Source organism: Schistocerca nitens, chromosome 7 (assembly GCF_023898315.1).
Source record: "Schistocerca nitens isolate TAMUIC-IGC-003100 chromosome 7, iqSchNite1.1, whole genome shotgun sequence".
In the NCBI taxonomy this organism is placed as follows: domain Eukaryota; kingdom Metazoa; phylum Arthropoda; class Insecta; order Orthoptera; family Acrididae; genus Schistocerca; species Schistocerca nitens.
In genome coordinates, this window is record NC_064620.1 from 374,999,348 (window position 1) to 375,015,580 (window position 16,233).

The 16,233-nt window shown below is 43.3% G+C and overlaps 1 protein-coding gene across 1 annotated transcript in view; it reads left to right on the plus strand.

Annotated features, from left to right (window-relative positions):
* Nucleotides 1-16,233, plus strand: part of LOC126194806 (guanine nucleotide-binding protein G(s) subunit alpha) — a 412,531-nt gene that overhangs the window by 388,957 nt on the left and 7,341 nt on the right. The gene's annotated exons all lie outside the window — the stretch shown is intronic.

Sequence of the window (16,233 nt, forward strand, 5' to 3'; positions counted from 1 at the left end):
ACGAAATGGCTGCAGGAAAAATGTGAAGACGTGGAAAAAGATATGATTGTCGGAAGGACAGACTCAGCATACAGGAAAGTCAAAACAACCTTTGGTGACATTAAAAGCAACGGTGGTAACATTAAGAGTGCAACGGGAATTCCACTGTAAATGCAGAGGACAGAGCAGATAGGTGGAAAGAATACATTAAAAGCCCCTATGAGGGTGAAGATTAGTCTGATGTGATAGAAGAAGAAACAGGAGTCGATTTAGAAGAGATAGGGGACCAAGTATTAGAATCGAAATTTAAAAGAGCTTTGGAGGACTTGCGGTCAAATAAGGCAGAAGGGATAGATAACATTCCATCAGAATTTCTAAAATCATTGGGGGAAGTGGCAACAAAATGACTATTCACGTTGGTGTGTAGAATATATGAGTCTGGCGACATACCATCTGACTTTTGGAAAAGCATCATCCACACAATTCCAAAGACGGCAAGAGCTGACAAGTGCGAGAATTATTGCACAATAAGCTTAACAGCTCATGCATCGAAGCTGCTTACAAGAATAATACACAGAAGAATGGAAAAGAAAATTGAGAATGCGCTAGGTGACGATCAGTTTGGCTTTAGGAAAAGTAAAGGGACGAGAGAGGCAATTCTGACGTTACGGCTAATAATGGAAGCAAGGCTAAAGAAAAATCAAGACACTTTCATAGGATTTGTCGACCTGGAAAAAGCGTTCGACAATAGAAAATGGTGCAAGCTGTTCAAGATTCTGAAAAAAGTAGGGGTAAGCTATAGGGAGAGACGGGTCATATACAATATGTACAACAACCAAGAGGGAATAATAAGAGTGGACGATCAAGAACGAAGTGCTCGTATTAAGAAGGGTGTAAGACAAGGCTGTAACCTTTCGCCCCTACTCTTCAATCTGTACATTGAGGAAGCAATGATGGAAATAAAAGAAAGGTTCAGGAATGGAATTAAAATACAAGGTGAAAGGATATCAATGATACGACTCGCTGATGACATTGCTATCCTGAGTGAAAGTGAAGAAGAATTAAATGATCTGCTGAACGGAATGAACAGTCTGATGAGTACACAGTATGGTTTGAGAGTAAATCGGAGAAAGACGAAGGTAATGAGAAGTAGTAGAAATGAGAACAGCGAGAAACTTAACATCAGGATTGATGGTCACAAAGTCAATGAATTCTGCTACCTAGGCAGTAAAATAACCAATGACGGATGGAGCAAGGAGGACATCAAAAGCAGACTCGCTATGGCAAAAAAGGCATTTCTGGCCAAGAGAAGTCTACTAATATCAAATACCGGCCTTAATTTGAGAAAGAAATTTCTGAGGATGTACGTCTGGAGTACAGCATTGTATGGTAGTGAAACATGGACTGTGGGAAACCGGAACAGAAGAGAATCGAAGCATTTGAGATGTGGTGCTATAGACGAATGTGGAAAATTAGGTGGACTGATAAGGTAAGGAATGAGGAGGTTCTACGCAGAATCGGAGAGGAAAGGAATATGTGGAAAACACTGATAAGGAGAAGGGACAGGATGATAGGACATCTGCTAAGACATGAGGGAATGACTTCCATGGTACTAGAGGGAGCTGTAGAGGGTAAAAACTGTAGAGGAAGACAGAGATTGGAATACGTCAAGCAAATAATTGAGGACATAGGTTGCAAGTGCTACTCTGAGATGATGAGGTTAGCACAGGAAAGGAATTCGTGGCGGGCCGCATCAAACCAGTCAGTAGACGGATGACCAAAAAAAAAAAAAATCATGACTCAGCACCGCTGCTATATGGCGAGTAGTAACTTTCCTTCTTTCATATTGTTACATTCCATCCTGGATTTTCCATTGTTTGATTTTTGCCAGATTCTTCAGTAGAGTGCAGGAAGAACGTAACAATGTTGTATATTGTTGACCCTTACAATAAAAGGAAGAGTATTTTATTGCATTAAGTCTAATATAAAAACAGAAAAAGTTCATTGTAAGTTACTGCAAAGTATCTTACATGCCGCCCACCTGGCTAGCTGTGCACTGCTTCCTGAGTGGGATGGCGTGCAGGTGTCCGGCACAAATCCACCCGATGGAATAGTGTTGAGGTCTGGTGTGCCAGCCAGCCTGTGGATGATTTTTAAGGCAGTTTGCCATCTGCCTTGGTGAATGTGGGCTGGTTCCCCTTATTCTGCCTCAGTTACACTATGTCGGCGATTGCTGCACAAACTCTGTCTCCACGTATAGGTACACCATAATTACTCTACCACGCAAACATTGGGGTTACACTCATTTGGAAATGGGGGGGGGGGGGGGGGGTGTTCACTGGGGGCTGAACCACAATAACCCTGGGTTCAGTGTGGGGTTGACAGTGCGGTGAGTGGACTGCTCTAGCCTGATGTGGGGTTGTGTATCACTGAGACTACATAGGGGACGAAGCCTTTCTGTTGTTTCTAGGTCCCCCGATCAATACATACATCTTACACGGCATTCACACCTGAGTGATTGCTGTGTAAGTGATCATCAATGTATGAGGAGCATTTAGTAAGTAATGCAACACACTTTATCTGAAAGCAGGTTTCTGTCATTCAGAATTTCAATACATCGTATTATTCCCCACTTTTTTGGCTACAATAGGATTATTTTTGAACATAAATCTCCATTCAGTGTGATAAACCTTATGCCACCTTAGAGGGAGGGCTTTATGCCTACATGGTACCACTTTACTGGTCAGTGTCAGAGCCCAAGTCCGGCTGCATCAATAACCTCCCTATCATCCACATACTGCTTCCCATGGAATGCTTCCTTCATTGAGCAAAACAGATGGAAGTTGAAAGGCATGAGATCTGAGGACAAATGTGGGAGAACAGTCCAGTGAAGTTTTGAGAGCTCCTCGCTCCTCTCAGGTGCACAAAGTTCTGTGAGGCCTTGCATTGTCATGGAGCCAGAGAAGTTCATTTGCTCCCCCCCCCCCCCCCCCCCCCCCGTTTTTTTTTTTTTTTTTTCTTTTTTAAATATACGAAGATGCTGAAGTTGTTTCTTAAATTTACAGAGGATAGCACAAGTTTTTGCGCAACCTTATTGCAGTGATGGCAGATGCCTCACATAATGACAGACAATGCTTTTCTTCATTGCCAGATGTCTGTAGATATTCTGCAAGTGCCTATGAAATATTCTGCAAATGCCGATGAATATCTGTGATGTTCTGGCTTACCGCCAAAAGAAACTCGATGACATCTCTCTGCTTGGAATGCACTTCCGTTAAAGATGCAATTTTGAGGCTATGTATAGGCTGCCACTTATCGGAATCTGATGAAACAAGAGGGGCTAAAGTGGGAGTATGTCCCACAGCAAATTCTGCATTTTATCAGCTGAAATTGGCTGAGAAAAAAAGCTATGTTGCATTACTTACGGAACGCCCCTTGTAAAAGTATTTGATATTAAAGAATACAGACATTCCTTGAGTGAACTTCTTAATGTAGTGACACAAATACAGGACACCACATAAATGTTTATTGAGCAGTAGGGACACAGGACATTATATTTCTTTTAGTTAGTGAGTGCTAAACAATATAGAATGTAACTAAATTCCCTGTACAGACCCTGAGCGTTTGTAGTGGGAACAAGAGGGTCAAGTATAACATAGGAACTCATGTCAGTAATATACAATTTTCCTGTTGCACACAGAATACAACAACACACATTTCTCTCTGACTCCTGCTGCTTTTCACCTGGATGCACTTACAAGCAGGGCTCGTTGTGACAACCACTCACGTCAACACACACATGGTACCTTTTTACCACATTCCAGTACACACAGACACCAGTCCTTGGTCCTCCAGCATCTGTCATGCAGTCATGACCTGTGCCACTAGGTCTTCTTCGGATGCCACAGGGATCTTGTAAATCAAGGATTTCATGTGACCCCACAGGTAGTAGTCTAATTGGTTTACGTCAGGAGAATGTGCAGGCCAAACAATCAGGCCAGCATGACCTATCCATTGAACTCCAAATCATTGGTCCAAGTGATGTTGGACCTCATGAGAAAATTGAGATCGTGCACCATAATGTTGGAACCATGTTCTGATGCCATCCAGCGGAACATCTTCCAAGAACCGATGCAGTATGCTTCCAATGAATCATAGGTATGCGACACCTGTGAGATGTGGTGGAAGAAGGTATGGCCCGGTCACTTGTCCTTTGAGGGACCCTGCCCAAAAGTTCAAACCATATTGTTCCTGAAAACCAGGGGCACACACATTTGAGTTTTCATCAGCTCACGTGGGCCTGTTGTGGAAAGTGAGAATATCTTCACTTGTGAACTTGGCGTAATCTGTGAAAAGGATATGCTGTGGAATTTGGCTCGTCCACATAAGTGTGTGAGAACCACCTGTAAAAGTGGGCTTGTGATGCAGAATCTAGTGGCTCCATTGCCGCTACCTTCTGGAGGTAGTACAGGTGTAGCTGCTGATGCTCAAGCAAAACACACCAGGCAGTTCTGGTGGTCGACATTCAGTCTATCTGTTGTCTTTCTGGTACTTGTAATTGCATCCTATCTAACTGTATTGAAAGCTTTGGGTGTAAGCCACTGCCATGGAACACCTCAGTTTTCCCTACCGGTGGTGAATGAACCTGTTTCCGTCGCCCACTGGTACATCTGGTGGTATAGAAAATGCTTCATGTACAACTCACGAGCAGCTCTCCCATTGATCCGAGATTTGCTGTACGACAACATCATGTCAATGTAGTCTGCAAATGTGAAGATCAGTATGGTCAACAGCAGTACACTAAAAATGAGGTGTATGTACAGCTTGCATTCTGTACTGTAGTGAATTATTACTGCTGTACAGTAGTGCAGTATGAACAGAGACGGCAAGGAAACAACAGATATAAATTTCTCTAGGCAGATCACAATCTCAACCGAATGGCATGTAAACAAACCTGTAGTGGGCATGAGACATTAGCTGAGCAGTGAATGGTGTACATAATACCCAGTCATTTTCGCTGAAAATGTGGGAGATTTGAATTAGTATTGTAGTATTTTGTGTGTAGTGGAAAAGCAGCATGTTTGTGGACACGAGTGTTTGTGCTAAACGTAACTGACTTGGTCCCCGCTACAAGTCTTTCACATCTGTAAAGGAAATAACACTCCGCCCCTGTTAGCTGAGTGGTCAGTGCGGCAAAATGCCATACCAAGGGGCCCGCATTCAGTTCCCGGCTGAGTCAGGAGATCATCTCCGCTCAGGGACTGGGTGTTATGTTGTCCTCATCATCATTTCATACACATCTCGGACCGCAAGTAACCCAGTGTGACCTCGAATGCAATAAGTACTTGCCCTCGACGGCCGAACTTCCCTGAATGGTGGACTCCCGGCCCACAATGTTGTACGATCATTTCCATTCTTCCAAAGAAATAACAACTTTGAGTGGTGGCTACCACTGATTCCTAAACACCCTGGGTTGCAGGATCCTTATAGGGCTTCATTTGAAGGATGTGGACCATATCTCTGATCTTTCACCGTCTTGTGTCGGGGTCAAAATCTTCACCTTCATAAGTAACATCAGACAACTGTTTTACAACTTTGTAAGGTCCAAAGTAGCACCTGAGGAGCTTTTCAGTGAGACCAACGTTCCAAACAGGGGTGAAGATCCAGACGAGGTCACCAGGCTGGTATACAACTGGGTGGTGCCTCACGTCATACCTTCGGCAATTGTTTTCTTGAGCTTGCAGTATGCAGAGTTGAGGGAACTGCCAAGCTTCCTCAGCACGTGGCTGATGTGGTAATCATCCGTGTCGGGCAAGATGTAATGGAAACATAGTGTCAATCGTCGTAGACACCTTATGCCCATGCACCAGGAAAAACGACATAAATCCTGTGTGTCTTGTTTGGTGATGTTGTAGGCAAACGTCACAAAAGGTAGCACCTCATCCCAGTTGCTCTGCTAAACTGTGATGAACATTGATAGCAAATCGGCCAAGGTCTTATTAAGGCGTTCAGTAAGCCCATTAGTTTGAAGATGGTAGGCAGTTGTCATGTGATGAGTAATGTTGCACCAACGGTTTACCTCTTGTCACAAGATTAGATTGAAAAACTTTCCCTCGATCCGCAATAAACGACCTTAGGGCACCATGTTTTAATACAATGTCTTCTACGATGAATTTGGCTACCTCGTATACTTCGGCTGTTTTCACGGCTTTTTTTAATGGCATAGCGTGTCAGAAAATCAGTGCAAACAATAATCCATCTATTGCCACTAGCAGATGTTGGAAATCGTCCGAGGAGGTCAATCCCAACACACTGGAAAGGTGTTTCGGCTGGTGTAATTGGTATGAGTCAGCCAGGTGGTTTCTGAGGAACTGCCTTTCTCCTCTGGCACTCTTGACAGTCGACACATAGTGACGGACACTCCTAAATAAACCTGGCCAGAAAAATCTCTCTTTCCAAACAGAGCAAATTTTTTCTTGCAAAGTAATCCATTAACTGCCTTAAATTGACCTTTCACTTCCTCTGACCAATTTAAGGCAACATAATTTGAGATATCTTGGCGTTGTCCTTCTGCTCGGCAGAGAGATCCTGGAGTGCAACGAGACAGTCACCATCTTCTTCAAAGTCTTGATGGTCTTGCACAGGGTTTCTTGAGAGACAGTCGGCATCTTGGTGTTCTCTTCCACTTTCATACACTATAGTAATATCATAATCTTGAAGACGTAGTGCCCACCTGGCGAGTTGTCATGTTGGATCCTTAAGACCTGTCAGCTAACAAAGTGAATGATGGTCTGTAACAACTGTGAATGGCCTTCCATAGAGGTACTGTCATAATTTGCACATGGCCCAGATCACAGCAAGACATTTTCTTTCAGTAGTTGAGTAGTTTCTCTCAGATTCTGTAAGTGTCCTAGAAGCATAGGCTATAACCTTCTCTTTTCCATCCGTAATTTGCACCAGAACAGCACTGTCCCATACCCACTGTTATCTGTGTGTAGTTCTGTAGGAGGTCTCTCATCATACAGACCAAGTACAGGGTCAATTGTCAGAGTTTTTCGCAGCACATTGAAAGAATCTTGTTGAGCACCACCCCAGATCAAATTTTGCATCAGCTTTTATTAACTCTTGGAGTGGCCTGGCTTTGATACAAAAGTCTTTGATAAGACGACGGTAATAAGAACATAATCTGAGGAAGCTTCTCACATCTCTTAACATTTTTAGGAATAGGAAATTCCATTATAGATCTCACCTTTTCTGGGTCTGGCCGCACACCTTTGTTTGACACAAGGTGTCCAAGTATTTTGATTTCTTTTGCTTCCAAGGGACACTTTCTTGGATTAAGTTTCAATCTGCCTTGTTGGAGACACTTAAGAACGGCCCTCAGTCTTTTTACGTGTTCATCAAATGTCTCTGAGAGCACTATAATGTCATCTAAATAACAAAGACACATCGTCCACTTCAGGTGGACATCCGTGTAAAAGTTGCTGGTGCATTACACAAACCAAACGGCACTACCTTAAACTCGTGCAGGCCCTCTGGGGTGATGAATGCAGTTTTCTCATGACCAGTCTCACCTACTTTGATTTTCCAGTATCCCGAGTACATGTCCATGGTTGAGAAAAACTTGGCCCCCTTCAGAAAATCTAGTGTATCGTCAGTTCATGGAAGGGGGTAAATGTCCTTCTTAGTTATCTCATTAAGCTCCCTGAATCAACACAAAAGCGTCAACTGCTATCCGTCTTCCTGATGAGGACGACTGGTGACGACCATGGGCTCTGCAAAGGCTGAATGATGTAATTCTTAATCATTTTCTCTACCTCGTCGCGAAATATTCAACGTTCCGTTGCTGACGCATGGTACGCTCTCTGGCTTATTGGTTGGTGGTCTCCAGTGCTAATCCAATGCTTCACCATCAGTTTATCTAATTTGCTCTTCACCAGTGGATTGAAGCATTCAGAGAACTCTTGAAGAATGGCAAGTAGCTTCTTCTGTAGCTCCTAGTTAGATCTGGTGATAGTCGAGCTAGAAGATCTTGTCTCGTAGTGGTAGTGCCAATTTCGCCCACAGACTCGGCATGGGAGGTTTCTATGATGCTCAGCTGTTCGGCAATTAATGGCTCAGCGTTTGCTACACATCTACATCTACATCCATATCTACATCCATACTCCGCAAGCCACTTGACGGTGTGTGGCGGAGGGTACCCTGAGTACCTCTATCGGTTCTCCCTTATATTCCAGTCTCGTATTGTTCGTGGAAAGGATTGTCTGTATGCTTCTGTGTGGGCTCTAATCTCTCTGATTTTATCCTCATGGTCTCTTCGCGAGATACACGTAGGAGGGAGCGATATACTGCTGGACTCTTCGGTGAAGGTATGTTCTCGAAACTTTAACAAAAGCCCATACCAAGCTGCTGAGCGTCTCTCCTGCAGAGTCTTCCACTGGAGTTAATCTATCATCTCCGTAACGCTTTCGTGATTACTAAATGATCCTGTAACGAAGCACGCTGCTCTCCGTTGGATCTTCTCTCTCTCTTCTATCAACCCTATCTGGTACGGATCCCACACCACTGAGCAGTATTAAAGCAGTGGGCGAACAAGCGTACTGTAACCTACTTCCTTTGTTTTCGGATTGCATTTCCTTAGGTTTCTTCCAATGAATCTCAGTCTGGCATCTGCTTTACCGACGATCAAATTTATATGATCATTCGATTTTAAATCACTCCTAATGCCTACTCCCAGATAATTTATGGAATTAACTGCTTCCAGTTGCTGACGTGCTATATTGTAGCTAAGTAGTAAGGGATCTTTCTTTCTATGTATTCGCAGCACATTACACTTGTCTACATTGAGATTCAATTGCCATTCCCTGCACCGTGCATCAATTCGCTCCAGATCCTCCTCCATTTCAGTACAATTTTCCATTGTTACAACCTCTCAATATACCACAGCATCATCTGCAAAAAGCCTCGGTGAACTTCCGATGTCATCCACAACGTCATTTATGTATATTGTGAATAGCAACAGTCCTACGACACTGCCCTGCGGCACACCTGAAATCACTCTTACTTCGGAAGACTTCTCTCCATTGAGGACATGCTGCGTTCTGTTATCTAGGAACTCCTCAATCCAATCACACAATTGGTCTGATAGTCCATATGCTCTTACTTTGTTCAGTAAACGACTGTGGGGAACTGTATCGAATGCCTTGTGGAAGTCAAGAAACACAGCATCTACATGTGAACCCGTGTCTATGGCCCTCTGAGTCTCGTGGACGAATAGCGCGAGCTGGGTTTCACACGTCCGTCTTTTTCGAAACCCATGCTGATTCCTACAGAGTAGATTTCTAGTCTCCAGGAAAGTCATTATACTCGAACATAATACGTGTTCCAAAATTCTACAACTGATGGACGTTAGAGATACAGGTCTATAGTTCTGCACATCTGTTCGACGTCCCTTCTTGAAAACGGGGATGACCTGTGCCCTTTCCCAATCCTTTGGAACGCTACGCTCTTTCTAGATACCTACGGTACACCGCTGCAAGAAGGGGTGCAAGCTCCTTCGCGTACTCTGTGTAAAATAGAACTGGTATCCCATCAGGTCCAGCGGCCTTTCCTCTTTTGAGCGATTTTAATTGTTTCTCTATCCCTCTGTCGTCTATTTCGATATCTACCATTTTGTCATCTGTGCGACAATCTAGAGAAGGACCTACAGTGCAGTCTTCCTCTGTGAAACAGCTTTGGAAAAAGACATTTAGTATTTCGGTCTTTAGTCTGTCATCATCTGTTTCAGTACCATTTTGGCCACAGAGTGTCTGGACATTTTGTTTTGATCCACCTACCGCTTTGACATAAGACCAAAATTTCTTAGGATTTTTCTGCCAAGTCAGTACATAGAACTTTACTTTCGAATTCATTGAACGCCTCTCGCATAGCCCTCCTCACACTACATTTCGCTTCGCGTAATTTTTGTTTGTCTGCAAGGCTTTGGCTATGTTTATGTTTGCTGTGAAGTTCCCTTTGCTTCCGCAGCAGTTTTCTAACTCGGTTGTTGTACCACGGTGGCTCTTTTCCATCTCTTACGATCTTGCTTTTCACATACTCATATAACGCATATTGTACGATGGTTTTGAACTTTGTCCACTGATCCTCAACACTATCTGTACTTGAGACAAAACTTTTGTGTTTAGCTGTCAAGTACTCTGAAATCTGCTTTTTATCACTTTTGCTAAACAGAAAAATCTTCCTACCTTTTTTAATATTTCTATTTACGGCTGAAATCATCGGTGCAGTAACCGCTTTATGATCGCTGATTCCCTGTTCTGCGTTAACTGTTTCAAATAGTTCGGGTCTGTTTGTCACCAGAAAGTCTAATATGTTATCACCACAAGTTGGTTCTCTGTTTAACTGCTCAAGGTAGTTTTCAGATAAAGCACTTAAAAAAAATTTCACTGGATTCTTTGTCCCTGCCACCCATTATGAACGTTTGAGTCTCCCAGTCTATATCCGGCAAATTAAAATCTCCACCCAGAACTATAACATGGTGGTGAAATCTACTCGAAATATTTTCCAAATTATCCTTCAGGTGCTCAGCCACAACAGCTGCTGAGCCAGGAGGCCTATAAAGACATCCAATTACCATGTCTGAGCCTGCTTTAACTGTGACCTTCACCCAAATCATTTCACATTTCGGATCTCCGTCAATTTCCTTCGATACTATTGCACTTCTTATCGCTATAAACACGCCTCCCCCTTCACTGTCCAGCCTGTCTCTGCGGTATACATTCCAATCTTAGTTTAGGATTTCATTACTGTTTACGTCTGGTTTCAGCCAACTTTCTATCCCTCGTACTATATGGGCGTTGTGACAGTTTATTAATGAGAGCAGTTCTGGGACCTTTCTATAGACGCTCCTGCAGTTTACTATTAGCACATTAATATTGTTATTCCCTGTTGCATTTTGCCTACTCCTACCTTGACGCGCCTCAGGAGGCGTCTTGTCGGGCCTAGGGAGGGAATTCTCTAACCTAAAAAACCCCCATGGGCACTCCACACGTACTCCACTACCCTTGTAGCCGCTTCCGGCGTGTAGTGCATGCCTGACCTATTCAGGGGGACCCTACATTTCTCCACCCGATAGCGGAGGTCGAGAAATTTGCACCCCAGATATCCACAGAATCGTCTGAGCCTCTGGTTTAAGCCTTCCACTCGGCTCCAAACCAGAGGACCGCGATCGGTTCTGGGAACGATACTACAAATAGTTAGCTCAGATTCCACCCCGCGAGCGACGCTTTCCGCCTTCACTAATTCTGCCAACCGCCTGTACGAACTGAGGTTGACCTGTGAACCCAGACGGCAGGAGTCATTGGTGCCGACATGAGCAACAATCTGCAGTTGGGTGCACCCAGTGCTCTCTATCGCCGCCGGTAGGGCCTCCTCCACATCTTGGATGAGACCCCCCGGCAGGCAGACAGAGTGAACACTGGCCTTCTTCCTCGACCTTTCCACTATTTCCCTACGGGGCTCCATCACCAGCCTAACGTTGGAGCTCTCAATAACTAATAAACCCCTCCCCCCGTGTGCCTGCTCGGACCTTGCTGAAGGAGCAGCCACATGTCCACTCATAGGCAGAGCGGGTGATGCCACACGGCCAGCCTCCACATTTACCCTCCGCCTCGTGCGCCGCAAACGCCACTGAACCCGCCACTCCCCCCGGAGAGAGGGTGGCCCAACCGCGCCCGGTACTCGCGAAGATGTCTCGACAGCAGGGACAGTGGGTGAAGCATGTAACACCTGGGTGTACCTTGCGACGCACCAGACTCCCCACTGCTGCTACACTCCGAGGCAGCAGCCTGAAGACGGCTGACCGTGGCCATCAACACGTTCAGCTGTTCGCGAACAGTGGCCAACTCCTCCTCCGTCCCTACACAGCAGTCACACATCCTATACATCCTAAGGAATCAATTTAATGAAGAGAGTTAATCAACTTTTAACTAGACACACATGCATCTTGGAAGGATCTGCAGTTCTCAGTGACAGTTAACTCTCCCCAATTCACCAAATCCGTTCTTAGATGAGACGACAGAGACTGGGGAAACAAAGTTATTCTTCAGTGGTATGCTTCTCTTACATTCCACTACTTGATGCATGGCATGAGACATGAAAGTTACCTTTCTAGTGCTGACTGCAGGAACGATCACTTTATCCGGCACACATAGTCTCCACACACTCGGATGTGCATCTCCCTGTCCGCAGTATCTCATCTCATCTAGCATAATCTTCGAGCAACCACAATCTATAATTGCCAGAGAAGCTTTCAAAAAGTCCCATCCGAGAATGACATGACTACACTCTTGTAAGACGATGAATTCTAAGGGCTGTGTATGGCCACTTATACCCACAGGAATGGTACATCTTCCTGTAGGTTTCACATATTTCCCTTTAGCCACCTTCAGCAGAAATGTTTTGTTGTCGAAGAATGTGGTTTTCTGCAACTGGTGATGGTACTTCTCCGAAATGACTGAATATGGTGCTCCAGGTCCACAAGAGCTTGGGCTGGTCAGCCATCCATGAGGATATTGATGTAGTTTTTGTAGTGATTGATGGCGGAGGATTTTTCTCTTCGGTGGCCTCACTTCCAAGGAAGATCGCACCCTTTAGTTTTCCAGGTTGCGGCGGCTAGGTGATCGGCTGGAGTTATTAAATGGCGATGGAGAGATTGACCAATGTGTTGGGAAGCATCCTCTCCAGCCGCTAGCTTGCGGCGATGTTGACCTACATTGTCCTGCACAGAGATCTTTTTGTTCATCTTCGTTGTCCCTGAGTTGGCGTCGGCTAAGATCGGTCTGCTGTCTTCTGGCGCCGGTGTCATCAAATATCCACCGCCTTTCTCGACAATAGCGCACCACATGTCCAGGTCGTCCACACTGGAAACATACTGGTTGGTTATCCTGGATTCTCCAGACATCAGTATTCCTTGGTGCCCAAACAGGTTCCCAATGCAGCATTGTAGGAACGTAACTTCATCTGGGTCTTGACTTTTTCACCATTTTAAAGGGAAATGAACGACGAGAGATTGGGTTCAATGTCTGTTCCACTTCCTCCCTTGTGACCTCTTGAAGCGTCTCAGTTTTTTGCTCGCTGTGCAATCGAAGTGCCTTCTGACCTTCCTCTCTCATTATCTGATGAACACTTGTGAAATCAGTCCCATCCTTCATCACAGATATCAATACGACATTTGGAAGCCATTCAAACTTCTTGCGTGTAATTCTTTTTTGATGCATTGTCTCAATATACTGGTACCATTTTTATGAAGTCCTCTGCTGTTGAAACCACGTTCAGAAATAGGCTTGATACATGTCCTCAGCAACACCTTCATGAGATGTGTAACTTTATTTTCCTCCTCCTATTCTAGGATCCACTGTTTTACACAGCTCCAAGACGTATTGAATGTAGGGTGCTGTAGTTTCTCCTGGAAGCTGTGCCCTGCACTTTAATTTATCTTCAGAATCTGCCAGGAAGTTTGTTAATTTATCTTAAGCCTTGCACTTCTGTTGTTCTGTGTCACCGAAATACTTGCGCAGTTCCACCTGGGAAACTTCCCAGCTTGTGAACTTCTCCTCGTTGTTCTCATACCATTGCTTAGCAGTGCCCTCCAAGTAGAAAAATACATTAGCCGAACACACGCTTCATCCCATTTGTTAAATTTGGCTATACGCTCATATTTCTCCAACCACTTGTTTGAATATGGCTCGAACTCAGGTTTCTCGCCACGTAAACGGCGGCTTTGTCATGGCCTGATGGGAGCCACTGTGTCGTCGATAATGTGCGGTATCACAAGTTCCAATACGCAGCATCTCCACGAGAATAATGTCATGTAGAAGAAGGATATAATTAGATGAATGATGAACACTAACTTCACTTAACGAAGGTTTATTCAACACTTGCACATACAAGGGTATGGAGTGAACTGCCTCCGGCCAGAACACATACAGTAAATATAAAGCTAGAGAACATTCCAGTACAATGATTCTTGGCGTTTGTGGATACTTCTAGAATGTACTCGAACCGAATATAGAAGTTAAAATTTTACAGATCAGGTGAGTTTTGAATTCACAACCCTCCATGCAACAGTCTAGTGTCATAACCACTACACCACGGTGACTGTGCTACTCGGCTTCTTCTGCGACAGTATGTTTATACATAATGTTCCCTGAATGCACATTTTTATCTTAATTTTGTACTTCGCTTTCATAAAGATCTATGGTGTTACTGCAGTAATGGTCTCAAAATAAGATGAAGCACTAGAGTGGTTTAGCTACAGAAGATTTTATTTTATTTTGTTTTTTGTTTATTTGTTTGCAGCATGCTCCATTATAATATTCGTAATATTACAGGAAGAGAAAGTGTGTGTGTGTGTGTGTGTGTGTGTGTGTGTGTGTTACGGATCGGGGATGTGTTCTGTGGTGGTGGTGATAGAAGGAAGAGAGTGAAACATGGTGCCGGCACATAACCTACTCCTCGGGAATAGCACCAAGGGGGCCACAAAGCTTAAATCCGCATCCGACAGATGGATCACCATAAATAGTGTCCCATGCCCTTACTTCATTAGGCACTGCAGTGTGAGGTTTGGTATCTAAACAAGGACATTGGCACAAAGTCTGGTGATCAGGAACTTTACGCTATCATCTTTCGTCCATCGGCCAGATATTGGCAGTGAAAACTTTTTTCACCATCAGGATTCAAACCGGCATACTCCATGGTAAAGCGCCACTGCACAGCCATGTGTCAGTGACCTTGGCCATGGAGGCAGACCCCAGGTTGAGGATGGTTTTACTTTGTAAATTTTGTAACCTTAGATCATGACATGTTACCTTCACCTTTTAATATTGTATTACTATCATAAAATTGAGCGTACTGCTCTGAAACTATTGTTTAACTTCCCAATAATTTTTTCAAGTAAGGAATGAAATAGGTTAGAGAAAAAGTTTGACACACCATTGAATGTTTCTCTAATCTGTTTTATTTCTTACTTTCAGGCACGTAATTCCTTGAAACTTTTGAACTGCCTGTTTCAGTTCTTTTCTATTTTCAGATGTTGTTGAGAGAACAGGAACTAAGAGTATGTTACTACACTGCCCCCCCTCCCCAGTATCGTCAAGCATTTGAGTATTTTTATCCAAAACATAAACCATCTGTTGGTTTCCTGCTCCTCATTTGGCTAAGAAACCTTGGACAAAAGTTCATGTACTTTATAGGGTGTCATGTTTTCACTCCTCTCACAACTTTGTTGACAGTTAAATTTTACACCTGTGTAACTCTCTGTGTGTGAAATAACTAGGTCTTGCAGAGATGAACTTTTTAAAACTTCATTTACATATTTAGCAGCAGCCATTCATGTGATATTTCAGTTTACCTCAAATCACTAATTACATATTTCCTAATTACCCTGATTATTTTCGTGTTTTTTAAAGAAAAACCTCAAGCTGATCAATTTTTCATTTCCCTCTTGTCTGTTTTGGTGTCGTCACTTGGCAATAAAAATTCGGAGAAAAATCTATTGCGTAATTTCTGGTGAGTCTTGTTCTCGCTCTTCTCAAATATTTGACCAAAAATTGTAATAACCCTGTAGTAACGTGCTGTTAAAATAAAACAGTCTTCCAAGAATTTTGGTTGGTTCATAATGTATGAAGAAATCTACATCGGCAATTGACATCTGCTATCTTCACTGTTATTATTAAGAATTGCATGAGAAAATCTTAATGTACACTGGTTATCTTTTTGTGGATGGAGTTAAGTCATATAAAACTTTTAAAAGAAATCATTGGCGTCTTTGGCTGTGGAAATAAAGAAATTTTAACTGTTCACAATAGAAATTTCACCCTTTGGATGTTGTCAAGGACAACACTACCAAAACAAGGAGTTAACCATAGAACTGTAGCACTTTACAAACATAGTGCCATGTAAAATGTAATTTATATTATAATTGTTACTAACATTCCCTTCTTTAATATTTTTCAAAATTAAAAAAAAAATGTACTGCATTTTGTTGCACGGTATCACCGCATGGTCCATCTCCAGTGACTGTGTATGCAACGAAAAGAATGTGTCGTATTTGATTAGAATGATACTTAGTTGCTTTGTAACTGAATGTAGGTAATGTTTCTTTTTATAATATAACGGCCATTTTGCGAGGCACTGAGTTAGTGAAGTGCTAAAATCTGTGTGTACAATCTGTTTTCACAGCTTTCCAATTGCAAA